At 33.8% G+C, this 15301-nt stretch overlaps 1 protein-coding gene across 2 annotated transcripts in view; it reads right to left on the reverse strand.

The window, feature by feature from the left end:
• LOC148301978 (uncharacterized) overlaps positions 1 to 13670 on the reverse strand; it is a 145034-nt gene extending 131364 nt beyond the window's left edge. The window contains exon 1 of one of the 2 annotated variants that reach the window (XM_088272352.1): positions 13471 to 13670. The gene's annotated coding sequence lies outside the window, so the exon portion shown is untranslated. Of the gene's footprint in view, positions 1 to 13060; positions 13195 to 13470 lie in introns of those variants that run through there. The other variant, XM_088272353.1, reaches the window with a different exon arrangement.
• Positions 13671 to 15301: the final 1631 nt, after the last annotated feature.

The following is a 15301-nucleotide window of genomic DNA, read 5'->3' on the forward strand; positions in this document are numbered from 1 at the left end:
TTCGTATGATTTTTTTTTGACATCTCATCAAAGATGAAGAAGAATATGGAAGCTGGTTTGAGTGATCACTATACACACGTGTAACATTCACCAATTCTACCCATTATTGACAACCACACTACCCAAATTCTTGGAAGTTTTGAAAATGAACTAATTTAGAAAAAATTATATGAACCAATTTTGAAATATTTCTCTCTATTCTTCTTCTTCTCCGTCTTAATCCTCATTGCTGAGGGTTGTGACCCTTGCAGAAGCAATGACTCTTCTCCAGTTATCCCTTGACTGCGCTGCACGTAGCGCTCCAATCACTGAGGTGCCTGCTGCTGCCTTAATTTGATCGGTCCATCGTGTGGGGATCTTCCTCTCCCTCTCTTTCCCTCCAGGCTACCGATCACAACTAGTCTTTCCAGGCTATCCTCGTTGCCACGCGCAACGTGTCCAAAGAACTGGAGAATTTCTCTCTATATTAAGCTTAATTACACTTTAACTCCTATAATTGGAGACAATCCAGATTTGTGAACAAGTATTTGGACACACTCAAAATGTCGTAAATGTCTAACATAATTACTTCACTGCAGAGTTTTGACGTATTGCTACAAACAAACAAATAAAAAACGAACAAACACGTGAAACGAACCTTAACCCTTAATGGTCCAATGTCGAATCTCATTCGACATCGATTTTTTCCTCTTAGGTCCCATGTCGGATGTTATTCGACATTTTTTTCATCATCAGTATTATTTACTTAAATGCCAAGCTTAAATTTTTGTCACTCGTATCTATAACAACAGTATGTGGAGCAGAGGTCAAAATATTTTTTTTCCTATTGGAATATAACTGTCTACCTACTTTTTATTTTTATTTTGGAGGACCGGAAAGTGTTAATAGCTTATTTCTGCGCAATTTTCTACGGAAAAAAACGGACGAAGAAAGCGAGAAGCGGCCAAGACGAGGCGGCATTTTTCACAAATGAAAGTGTCGCCTTCAAACATGGAAATTGGACTTGTGGATTCCGTTTTCGCTGCCGGATCCGCGGCCGCGGCGAATGCTAATGACCAAAACTATTGTAACAGACTACTAAATGAATAGAGAATAGATATTTGCATAATCGAAAGTGAGGTCAAAAAGCGAAATATCGAAATTCAGCTTCATGCGTTCATTTTCGTAAAACTCGAAAAGCAGACGATGGATCTACTTGAAATCTTCACAAACGCGCCCTAATGTTGAATCAACTTAATAAATATGGCTTTTAGAAATGAGTAAGATATCGCTCACTCCTTTCAAGAACGTCATAAATAAAAAATCGTCAATTTTCAGTTGTGCATGTTTTCGGAATGTCCAGAAAACGTGCTATATCCCAGTTAAAAAGTAAAATTTTTAACTTAATATTTACCCGCTACAGGGCAGAAAGTGTGGTTTTTGCATTTTGAAGAAACGGTGTATTTTAATTATTTTTTTAATATACTTAATATTTTTCAAATGGAGAAAAAACATTCAGGTTTTACCCAAAAAGATCTGCTGCACGGTAAAAAGTTTAATAAGTGGCTTGTTATTAATTTTTAATACATTGTATTGTATTTTTTTACTTTAAAAACGTTCTCCTGAAAAATCAAGTTTTTTGATTTATGACGTTCTTGAAAGGAGTGAGCGATATCTTACTCATTTCTAAAAGCCATATTTATTAAGTTGATTCAACATTAGGGCGCGTTTGTGAAGATTTCAAGTAGATCCATCGTCTGCTTTTCGAGTTTTACGAAAATGAACGCATGAAGCTGAATTTCGATATTTCGCTTTTTGACCTCACTTTCGATTATGCAAATATCTATTCTCTATTCATTTAGTAGTCTGTTACAATAGTTTTGGTCATTAGCATTCGCCGGAAGTTTCATTTGATTTAACCCACCATTTTCATAATTATAACACTTTTAAAAAACCCTTAAATAAACATGAAATTTGACAAAAATGGGCCGGGCACTGGGGAAGTTTTGAGTTTTCGGCCGGGGCGCAAAGAGTTAATGTTCCTTTGTAAAGGTGAAGTAAAAGTTACATCTACGTTTAAAATTTTACATTAAATTTTTGTTTTATTTGATAAAAATACCTCACAGATTCGCTGTACTGTAATTCGAACGCTCCACTAGTCCGAACAGAGGATAAATTTTCGGCGTTCGGATTATAGAGTTCCTGCTGTAAATAAAAATAAAAATTACTCTCATAAATTTGTTCGTATTGTGAATTACTAGAGAGTGTCACACGTATTTACATAACAATAAAATAAATCATAGCACACTCACTGCCGTCAATTTTTTTATTGTTGTTCAAGTAACCTGGTTTCTTTCTGTCGAAATTAATATACTTCGCCCCAAATTAAAAGACAAGCTGTCAGTAAATTGGGCTAAAAGTTTTGTCGTTTCAATTAGAAAACTTATTTTAGACGATTTAAAGCAAAATCAGATATTTCGCGAGAGAGCAGATACCTATTTGCGCTTTATTTCATTCAACCTAGAAAAACAATCTTCATTATTCTATTTTTCATTAAACATAGATAAAACATGTATGGATGAGCAGGGATCTAAAGACGTGTGTGGGGCAAGACACTGTAATATTTATTTAATACTACCCTGGACTGGTTCCTGAAGCGCAAGAGTGACCTTGCCTTCATGTAAGTAATGATCAAGATAACACTGCGTCAATTTGATGCAGTGCCCTATGCACCACTAGGTGCGGGTAAGGGTTAAAAGTAAGTATATACGACATTTCAAACTACTTTGCCAGTTTATAGGACGTTAAAAACTTATAGTATGCATCATTGAGTCAAAATTGCATATTTTAGATTTGACGCTTTTTGCCACCACGATATAAACTTATTGGAAATGCACATACCTGACACACGACCGAAACGGTATAAACTGATAGGAGACGACACGTCACACACGCGTCCAAATAAATATGAGGAAATCCCTTAGTAATAAAAAAAAAACATTTTTCGGTTCCTCGGTGAATCACTGAACAAAAAATGTTTGGATAGAACAGCGTTACGCGGGGCATTACTGTATGCCTGTTTATTATTATTCGGAGTGTCTCGTTTTGCGTGAAAGTTATTTGCGGACCGGATTGCGTTTTGAATCCGTACCGGAATTATCTGCCGATTGAAAAAGCGACGCGACTATTTATCACATCCGACGTGATGCAACTATCGCGACGCCCTCAAACACGCCGAGAAATTAAATTGTTTGGATTGCGAACTTCTCACCTTTGGCCGCTCGAGTGACGAACGACGACGCTCTCGCAAACTTACTTTGTTTACAACATTTTGAGTCTGTCCAAATGTTTGTTCTCCAAATCTGGGTTTGTCCACTTAGGATTTATTTATATTGACATTTCAACATAGACGACGAAGGACGACTACCGGTTTCGGAATAATCATGCCATCATCTGAAAATCGTGCCCTGATGATGGATTTGTAATTCCGAAGCCGGTAGTCGCGAAGTACAGTTTTATGTAGTTATTATACAAAGTGAACGATGAATGATAAGGATTGTGTTTTAAAAAATATATATTTATCAGTAGCCTAAGAAAATTCTTCTTTTTAATCTAATTTTACTTAGTTAATACCACTATTTCTTAAAATCTACCGCGACTTCGGCTGTCCAAATTCAAAACACAGTAAGGGACATTTTTTTGTAGTACGTTTTTTTTTTGCATTTTGGACTTAGTAGATTTTACTTAGTCTAAAAATGCAAAAAAAAATGTCCCTTACTGTGTTTTAAGTTTGGACAGCCGACGTGTTTCGGTGCATTCCGCATCATTTTTAAACACCGTACTAAGTAAAACTTAAATTAAAAATGGATGGATTTTACCACAAAGTGATTGCTAAATCAATTGATGAATCTTGCCTATTATGTACAAGGATTTATAGCATATTTAGTTGATATATCTTAAAATGATGGGGAATGTGTATAGTAAATAATTAACGAATCAGGTTGATCCCTAGAAATAATACAGAAAATACAATGGATTCAATATCTTATATCAATCAATAAGATTAGTTTTATATTACCATACCACAAAGTTTACAATGCTTTTAATATGGAAAATACTAATTGTAATAATTTTAAACCAGAAGCATAGGCGGAAAAACAAGAGGAAGAAAAATAAATTTAAATTCATGGTTTATTGTGTCCGTAACATCCTATGTCCGCCTCCTTAGTGTAATGGTCAGCACGCTCGGCTACCGTTCTGGAGGTCCCGGGTTCGATTCCCAAGGGGGGTAAAATAAATATAAGTGATTTTTTCACTGTCATATTTATTCAATATTACCCTGGACTGGTACCTGAAGCGGAGGGCTGATCACCTTTCCTTCGTGTGTAAACGATCAAGATAACACTGCGTTTATATGACGCAGTGCCCTATGCACCATTGGGGTGCGGATAAGGGTTTTATTATTATTTTTATTATTTAACATCCTATTGAATAATAATTGTGAAGGTCCCCATCAAAACGTTATATTTCAATTATTAAATGAATTTGAGTAATCAGGAATTCTAGCTTGTTAAATTTTTACGTTTTGGTGCGATTTAATGATTTCATATTGGTTTAACACAGGATTGGTCACGTTTTGTCGCAACTTTAATTAATATTCCTATAGAATACAGTAAACAGAACAGATTTGCATTTAATGGATTTTTTCGTGCAATATTGAAATTGTAACTTTTTGGTGAGACCTCCACAATTATCGTGTATGCACCTCGACTCGTGATGTCGTGATTTTTGTACAACCGTAAAGATTTCACAATGGATCATTTTCAGACGGGAGGAATATCTAATTTAACATACTCAACCTATAAAGGATTATATTAGACTCGCTTTGTGTTTATAACAGCCGATGTAATCAATATTTCCATTCGTCATTTTCGTTTGGAAAATTCGCCTTCGCAAAAACGTCGATTTTTGTAAGTTGGTGATGAATGGCGTCACAGAAACGATGGACTTATTTTAATATTGGTGACATTGCTAAATTATTGGCGGCTCTATTTGTTGATGTCTATGGTCCACCCTTCCACCCCCCGTTCATATTATATCACAAACGGTAGTGTAGTGGTAAACAAACAATCTACACTACTAATATTATAGCTATTAAAAGCAGATACATTTTGGGATACGCCGCAAAACACACCCGATGACGTATAGCGGTGTCCGTTTTTCATTTTATTCAAATATCTAAAGTTTAAACCTTCATATCTCCCTTATTTATCTACAGATTTCAATAAGAATCGTACCGATAGTCTTGTGATTTCTCATATTAATTTATTAGCCAATAAGCCAACATCATGAGAAAAATCCATTGTACTTTGATAATAACTGTGGTGCATATCGCTCACTCCTTTCAAGAACGTCATAAATAAAAAATCGTCAATTTTCAGTTGTGCATGTTTTCGGAATGTCCAGAAAACGTGCTATATCCCAGTTAAAAAGTAAAATTTTTAACTTAATATTTACCCGCTACAGGGCAGAAAGTGTGGTTTTTGCATTTTGAAGAAACGGTGTATTTTAATTATTTTTTTAATATACTTAATATTTTTCAAATGGAGAAAAAACATTCAGGTTTTACCCAAAAAGATCTGCTGCACGGTAAAAAGTTTAATAAGTGGCTTGTTATTAATTTTTAATACATTGTATTGTATTTTTTTACTTTAAAAACGTTCTCCTGAAAAATCAAGTTTTTTGATTTATGACGTTCTTGAAAGGAGTGAGCGATATCTTACTCATTTCTAAAAGCCATATTTATTAAGTTGATTCAACATTAGGGCGCGTTTGTGAAGATTTCAAGTAGATCCATCGTCTGCTTTTCGAGTTTTACGAAAATGAACGCATGAAGCTGAATTTCGATATTTCGCTTTTTGACCTCACTTTCGATTATGCAAATATCTATTCTCTATTCATTTAGTAGTCTGTTACAATAGTTTTGGTCATTAGCATTCGCCGCGGCCGCGGATCCGGCAGCGAAAACGGAATCCACAAGTCCAATTTCCATGTTTGAAGGCGACACTTTCATTTGTGAAAAATGCCGCCTCGTCTTGGCCGCTTCTCGCTTTCTTCGTCCGTTTTTTTCCGTAGAAAATTGCGCAGAAATAAGCTTGCGCAGAAGTACAGTTTTATGTAGTTATTATACAAAGTGAACGATGAATGATAAGGATTGTGTTTTAAAAAATATATATTTATCAGTAGCCTAAGAAAATTCTTCTTTTTAATCTAATTTTACTTAGTTAATACCACTATTTCTTAAAATCTACCGCGACTTCGGCTGTCCAAATTCAAAACACAGTAAGGGACATTTTTTTGTAGTACGTTTTTTTTTTGCATTTTGGACTTAGTAGATTTTACTTAGTCTAAAAATGCAAAAAAAAATGTCCCTTACTGTGTTTTAAGTTTGGACAGCCGACGTGTTTCGGTGCAGCGATATGCACCACAGTTATTATCAAAGTACAATGGATTTTTCTCATGATGTTGGCTTATTGGCTAATAAATTAATATGAGAAATCACAAGACTATCGGTACGATTCTTATTGAAATCTGTAGATAAATAAGGGAGATATGAAGGTTTAAACTTTAGATATTTGAATAAAATGAAAAACGGACACCGCTATACGTCATCGGGTGTGTTTTGCGGCGTATCCCAAAATGTATCTGCTTTTAATAGCTATAATATTAGTAGTGTAGATTGTTTGTTTACCACTACACTACCGTTTGTGATATAATATGAACGGGGGGTGGAAGGGTGGACCATAGACATCAACAAATAGAGCCGCCAATAATTTAGCAATGTCACCAATATTAAAATAAGTCCATCGTTTCTGTGACGCCATTCATCACCAACTTACAAAAATCGACGTTTTTGCGAAGGCGAATTTTCCAAACGAAAATGACGAATGGAAATATTGATTACATCGGCTGTTATAAACACAAAGCGAGTCTAATATAATCCTTTATAGGTTGAGTATGTTAAATTAGATATTCCTCCCGTCTGAAAATGATCCATTGTGAAATCTTTACGGTTGTACAAAAATCACGACATCACGAGTCGAGGTGCATACACGATAATTGTGGAGGTCTCACCAAAAAGTTACAATTTCAATATTGCACGAAAAAATCCATTAAATGCAAATCTGTTCTGTTTACTGTATTCTATAGGAATATTAATTAAAGTTGCGACAAAACGTGACCAATCCTGTGTTAAACCAATATGAAATCATTAAATCGCACCAAAACGTAAAAATTTAACAAGCTAGAATTCCTGATTACTCAAATTCATTTAATAATTGAAATATAACGTTTTGATGGGGACCTTCACAATTATTATTCAATAGGATGTTAAATAATAAAAATAATAATAAAACCCTTATCCGCACCCCAATGGTGCATAGGGCACTGCGTCATATAAACGCAGTGTTATCTTGATCGTTTACACACGAAGGAAAGGTGATCAGCCCTCCGCTTCAGGTACCAGTCCAGGGTAATATTGAATAAATATGACAGTGAAAAAATCACTTATATTTATTTTACCCCCCTTGGGAATCGAACCCGGGACCTCCAGAACGGTAGCCGAGCGTGCTGACCATTACACTAAGGAGGCGGACATAGGATGTTACGGACACAATAAACCATGAATTTAAATTTATTTTTCTTCCTCTTGTTTTTCCGCCTATGCTTCTGGTTTAAAATTATTACAATTAGTATTTTCCATATTAAAAGCATTGTAAACTTTGTGGTATGGTAATATAAAACTAATCTTATTGATTGATATAAGATATTGAATCCATTGTATTTTCTGTATTATTTCTAGGGATCAACCTGATTCGTTAATTATTTACTATACACATTCCCCATCATTTTAAGATATATCAACTAAATATGCTATAAATCCTTGTACATAATAGGCAAGATTCATCAATTGATTTAGCAATCACTTTGTGGTAAAATCCATCCATTTTTAATTTAAGTTTTACTTAGTACGGTGTTTAAAAATGATGCGGAATGCACCGAAACACGTCGGCTGTCCAAACTTAAAACACAGTAAGGGACATTTTTTTTTGCATTTTTAGACTAAGTAAAATCTACTAAGTCCAAAATGCAAAAAAAAAACGTACTACAAAAAAATGTCCCTTACTGTGTTTTGAATTTGGACAGCCGAAGTCGCGGTAGATTTTAAGAAATAGTGGTATTAACTAAGTAAAATTAGATTAAAAAGAAGAATTTTCTTAGGCTACTGATAAATATATATTTTTTAAAACACAATCCTTATCATTCATCGTTCACTTTGTATAATAACTACATAAAACTGTACTTCGCGACTACCGGCTTCGGAATTACAAATCCATCATCAGGGCACGATTTTCAGATGATGGCATGATTATTCCGAAACCGGTAGTCGTCCTTCGTCGTCTATGTTGAAATGTCAATATAAATAAATCCTAAGTGGACAAACCCAGATTTGGAGAACAAACATTTGGACAGACTCAAAATGTTGTAAACAAAGTAAGTTTGCGAGAGCGTCGTCGTTCGTCACTCGAGCGGCCAAAGGTGAGAAGTTCGCAATCCAAACAATTTAATTTCTCGGCGTGTTTGAGGGCGTCGCGATAGTTGCATCACGTCGGATGTGATAAATAGTCGCGTCGCTTTTTCAATCGGCAGATAATTCCGGTACGGATTCAAAACGCAATCCGGTCCGCAAATAACTTTCACGCAAAACGAGACACTCCGAATAATAATAAACAGGCATACAGTAATGCCCCGCGTAACGCTGTTCTATCCAAACATTTTTTGTTCAGTGATTCACCGAGGAACCGAAAAATGTTTTTTTTTTATTACTAAGGGATTTCCTCATATTTATTTGGACGCGTGTGTGACGTGTCGTCTCCTATCAGTTTATACCGTTTCGGTCGTGTGTCAGGTATGTGCATTTCCAATAAGTTTATATCGTGGTGGCAAAAAGCGTCAAATCTAAAATATGCAATTTTGACTCAATGATGCATACTATAAGTTTTTAACGTCCTATAAACTGGCAAAGTAGTTTGAAATGTCGTATATACTTACTTTTAACCCTTACCCGCACCTAGTGGTGCATAGGGCACTGCATCAAATTGACGCAGTGTTATCTTGATCATTACTTACATGAAGGCAAGGTCACTCTTGCGCTTCAGGAACCAGTCCAGGGTAGTATTAAATAAATATTACAGTGTCTTGCCCCACACACGTCTTTAGATCCCTGCTCATCCATACATGTTTTATCTATGTTTAATGAAAAATAGAATAATGAAGATTGTTTTTCTAGGTTGAATGAAATAAAGCGCAAATAGGTATCTGCTCTCTCGCGAAATATCTGATTTTGCTTTAAATCGTCTAAAATAAGTTTTCTAATTGAAACGACAAAACTTTTAGCCCAATTTACTGACAGCTTGTCTTTTAATTTGGGGCGAAGTATATTAATTTCGACAGAAAGAAACCAGGTTACTTGAACAACAATAAAAAAATTGACGGCAGTGAGTGTGCTATGATTTATTTTATTGTTATGTAAATACGTGTGACACTCTCTAGTAATTCACAATACGAACAAATTTATGAGAGTAATTTTTATTTTTATTTACAGCAGGAACTCTATAATCCGAACGCCGAAAATTTATCCTCTGTTCGGACTAGTGGAGCGTTCGAATTACAGTACAGCGAATCTGTGAGGTATTTTTATCAAATAAAACAAAAATTTAATGTAAAATTTTAAACGTAGATGTAACTTTTACTTCACCTTTACAAAGGAACATTAACTCTTTGCGCCCCGGCCGAAAACTCAAAACTTCCCCAGTGCCCGGCCCATTTTTGTCAAATTTCATGTTTATTTAAGGGTTTTTTAAAAGTGTTATAATTATGAAAATGGTGGGTTAAATCAAATGAAACTTCTGGCGTTTATTTGAAACACTTTGATAAATCATCTTTGTTTGGTAAATTTGCCAACATTGGCCTTTATGGAGAGTTATATTACGATGCACACAAACTCCTTTTTTTGTTAATAGATTTATATTATCAACTGACACTTCGTGATGGAATTGCATTTTTAATATATTATTAGATTAAAACCTATATTTTTAGCTTTTCCACTTTATTTTTATTTGACCAGCGATTGGGTTTCGTCGTTACCGACATCATCAGACTGGTCCAGTCTGATGTCGGTAACGACGAAACCCGGTCGCTCCTTTTTTTGTGCTTTGCTTACACTTTGCAGGCTTAAATTATAGATATAACCAGATCCTGCTTCATACACAGTACTACTAAACTAGCAAAATACATAAGCAAGGATACCATACATTATTTTTGTTTATACAGATACAGATTTTTTTTTAAAAAAAGATAAATTCAGGAGCGTATTCGTAAATGAAATTTTCCGTCAAAATTTCAAAGCAATCGGCGAATAACATTTTTTTTTAAAAGATTAAATATTTAAACAAACGAATAATTATATTTTTCATATAATTTTTTGACATCTTAACATATATGAAGAATAATATGGAAGTCTGGGAATATGCGGGGCTTCCATATTATTCTTCATCTGAGATGTCAAAAAATAATATGAAAAATAACTCCTATAATTCAGATTTGTGAACCAGTATTTGGACACACTCAAAATATTGCAATTTATATTTTTATATGAGTATTGTATATAGATATTATCCATAGGTCAGACGAGTCCATTTATTTGAGGACCACCGAATACTGCCTTTGGGCAAATTTCCAAATGACCAAATGTTGTAACAATCTTTAAAATTGTAATGAATTAGCCAAATTTAAAATCAAATACACAATAAAATAGTAACGAGAATAATGATCGATTAATTATTTATTAAGTGCAAGTTATCATTACCCATTGATCATTACCCTTAAGCATAATATTATTGAAATACTCCTTGTTACTGACGTCTATAAACGTAATGACCTAAAAAAAATATAGGAGGGGGGTGTGAATAGATTCTAATTCGTCATTTAGAAAATTCAGTTTATATCTGTCGTAAAGCTTGTTGTTGACCAGTTGAAAAAAATTAGGTTTGAATAGTTCAGAATATGTGTCATTAATTTCGGAAGATATGTTATCAATAATTTGGATGAAAATTCTTTTGTATTCCGTACGAGCACACGAAGCATTTCGTCTTAAGCGAGGGGCAGTATTGTTTGAGATGCAACGACATATTATATTTGATCAAATTGCGATTGAAAATCCGTTCTCAACCAGTTATGAAATTATTTTATCTTATTGCTGCAGTAACCCACGTCGATTTGCGGTTTTTGTATGATATTTACGGTTTTTTCAAATATTATGTGAGATTTTTGATTCATTAAAGTGGGGCATGGTACAAATAAGGTTGGGAAACACTGATTTAGACGTTAAATTACACAGCTTCTTGTAAACAAATAAATCAAATACTTAATAACAGTATACATAAAACAATATAATAAAAATAATGCGGAAATATATTATATTATATATACTTATATTGTTCTTTGGTAACCTAGGCCGACAATCTCTCTAAATGAATGTTACAGTACCTGCCTTTGGCGGGTCGTAAGCCCTATAAATACCCAGACTTCAATCTTCATCTTCATCTATGTCGAGATGTCAATTTAAAAAAAAAAAACTCCAAAGTGAGGAAACCTGGATTAGTGAACAAGGATTTGGACACACTAAAAATGCTGTGAAAAAGGCGTTTCATTTGTCGTTCTTCTAATTTTTTCGAACCCTTATCCGCACCCAATGGTGCATAGGGCACTGCATCATATAACCGCAGTGTTATCTTGATCGTTAGCACACGAAGGAAAGGTGATCAGCCCTCCACTGCAGGTACCAGTCCAGGGTAATATTGAATAAATATTAAAGTGAGAAAATCACTTATATTTATTAGACCCCCTTCTGGGAATCGAACCCGGGACATCCAATTAGTCATTGATAAAAATTGTTAGGATATTTAATAACTGAATGAAGAGAATTGTTCATATATATATGAGTATCGTTCTAACAAACAAAGTTTTCTATAAATGAATGATCAATGGGCTTATTAAGGAGATTTACTTAATACCTTAACGTAAATATGAGAATTCGACTTACTGTATTAATTCTGTACAAATACATATATTAGTTCATAAACAGTTCTCTTTCTAATTATATGCTCCTCTCCTATTACACGTGAAACTATGACAATTTCAAGCTAATTAGCTTTAAAACAAATTTGAGTAATATGTTATCGTATTATTGTTGACAATTATTATTTCAAATATTCCGAAGCACTTTGATTTGTCACTTTTCAATATGTAATTTCACAACAGCAAAAAACAATTCCAATCAATAAATAGGTTGATATCAATATATGCTCAGTTATAATACTACCATATTTCAGCATATCGCTCACTCCTTTCAACAACGTCACATATAAAAAAAAACTTGATTTTTCTGGAGATCGTTTTTAAAGTTTAAGAATATAATAAAATGCATTAAAAATAAATATCAAGCCACTTATTGAACTTTTTACTGAGCAACAGATCTTTTTAGGTAAAACCTGAATGTTTTTTCTCCATTTGAAAAATATTTAGTACATTTAAAAAATAATTGAACAATACCTTTTCTTCAAAATGCAAAAACAACACTTTCTTCCCTGTAGCGGGTATATATTGAATTAAAAATATGCCGCTTTTTGCTGGGATATAGTACATTTTCTGGGTATTCCGAAAACATGCACAACTGAAAATTGACTATTTTTGATATATGACGTTGTTGAAAGCAGTGAGCGATATGTCGACCGACATATATATTATGCTAATTCATTTAGAGTGCTATCTATCGTAAAAATCTAGTTACTTATAGCATTGGACCCTAGATATTATCAAGTTAGTCAATTAGTCAAGCAATGTCACTTTACCCATATGGAGGTATTCAACAACATATCAGATTATCAGAGATTTGAAAATGACTACTTAAAAACTAATTAAAAACAAACGAATCGAGAGATTAAACTAATCCACATATTACCTGACAGGATGACAATAATTCTTAAAAATGGCCAGAAGACAGGAGATGAAATGTCAAAATAAAACTTTGATTCGATTAAGAAATGTCGCGCACTCGATACGGTATTTGTAAACGCAAATAATTTGTTTAAAAACACTCTCAGCCACGTTTATCACATCGTAATTTAATAAACTACACCTAATTTATTTCTCTGCACGCCTAATATAACGGTGAAAGGTGGGTATCTGACGTTCGAATGCAAACAAAAGTTTAAAACATAATTTGAAATAATTAAAACAAAAGAATACGCGTGTGTACTTGCTAATATTCTTAATTTGCAAACAATAATTCCCGTTGTACCCCGGTAACGTGTTGCATTAGTTCCGAACAAACCTTGCGCCCTAAAAATATTGAAAGGCAGTGGTACTTACATAGAAATTAACACAATTTTAGTCAATATCACGTCTCACTGATTCACAACAAGCACAAGAACTCGCACATGTTTTTATACGTTCAAGCACTTCTGATTGAACAAAACAACTAACATTTTATTGTCCTCATGTCAATCCGGGCGAGAAAGCAATTTCCTAAACATCTCGCGAACAGCTGCTGTTGAACACTGTTGCAGGATAGCCAACAGTTTGACCGCAGATGACAACTAACTTGAAGAATCTATTTATCGCAGATTTCTTCTTTACCGACATTGAGCACGGCCGGAAAACCAACGATTACGAAAACAAAAGCTTTGTTTTATCTCTCATAGATGGCAGTCATTTTCAAATAATAACTTCTGGAACCAAATTTCGACAACAATAAAAAAGTTTTTAATGTGAGATTTATTTCGATATTTCAAACCAAATACTGGGTAAATTTCTCTTATCATATACATTTAGCCCTTTCCTATTTTAAACCCCCATTTAGGGTCATAAACAAAACCAAGTTAAAAGTGCCGCTTAATTGTTTTAAATATTACTTATCTTACAAATTAGTTAATGGGATACAACGCAAACATAGAATGCAATAACCAGCCGACCACCACATTTTCACGCCCTTTATTAAAACTGTATGTTAAATTTTATTTGATTTTTTAGAATATCCTCAGAAATAATATTTTTACATATTTGTTTTCCTTTCAATCACTCTTTACTTTTCAAAACCATGGAATTATTTTGAAAAAAACTTATTTTTTTTAATGCAAAAAAAATCCATTACGTAAAATGTTACCTGGATTTAGAAAATATTAAGTAGCTACGTAACGAATACTGGGCTTTAACGATAAATTACTTTTTGATGTGTTTGATCAAATACCACCATAGCGGCTGTAGGGGAAAAACCGATTCCGTTTGTAAACGATGCAACGAAGAATCATTGTGCCCTTTTAAAAAATATATATTCATCAGTATTATTTATTTTTATCAGACTCCACCCGTTTGCGAGTGATTTCGGACTTGCATCAATTTTTTACCTTAAATTTATCAATCAATTTATGATCCTTTTTTACTCGCACCACATCTGAGATAAAAATGTGCCAAGATCAATAGCAAGCAACGGAGAGAGTATGTAACCTAAATATTGTTTTGATTTCATATATTAGGTCCCTAGAAGTATCTTTGATGATTTAAACATAAAAATAAAATATTATTTTTTGACATCAGCCAGAAAACACTATTTTCATTTTTATTATTTAAGCTTATAATTTGACCAGATAATTTATTTACAATATTTTGAGTGTGTCCAAATACATGTTCACAAAATCTGGATTATCTCCAATTACAGGAATTATTTTATTTTTTTATTTATTTTTTTATATACATACTAATAAAATAGTTTCTGCTCAATAAAAAGCTTCTTTTCATCTCACCAATATATGTCTCTGGTGAAGTTTTAGTGATTCAAGAATAATGATTGAAAATTGGTTCATATACATAGAACTTCCAAGAATTTGTAGTGTGGTTGTCGATAATGGGTAGAATTGGTGAATGTTACTGTGTGTAAAGGGATCACCTTAACCAGCCTATGACGGTCGTCAGCCCCGTAAATACCCAGACTTCTATATTCTTCTTCATCTTTGATGAGATGTCAAAAAAAATTATACTTTATAAGCGTCTCGTAAGTAAAATAATTCTAAAAGAATCTTACACACATTTCACGAAGGTGTATTATAAGACATCTCACGCTTCGATCGGCTACAACAACTGCTATGGGCGAAGTGATCTTACCAGCTCGCAACGAGCGCACTAAATTTGGCGAGCGTGACTTTGC

Source organism: Brachycentrus maculatus, unplaced genomic scaffold (genome assembly GCF_059751285.1).
Source record: "Brachycentrus maculatus isolate JH-2025_06_01 unplaced genomic scaffold, ASM5975128v1 h1tg000495l, whole genome shotgun sequence".
NCBI lineage: Eukaryota > Metazoa > Arthropoda > Insecta > Trichoptera > Brachycentridae > Brachycentrus > Brachycentrus maculatus.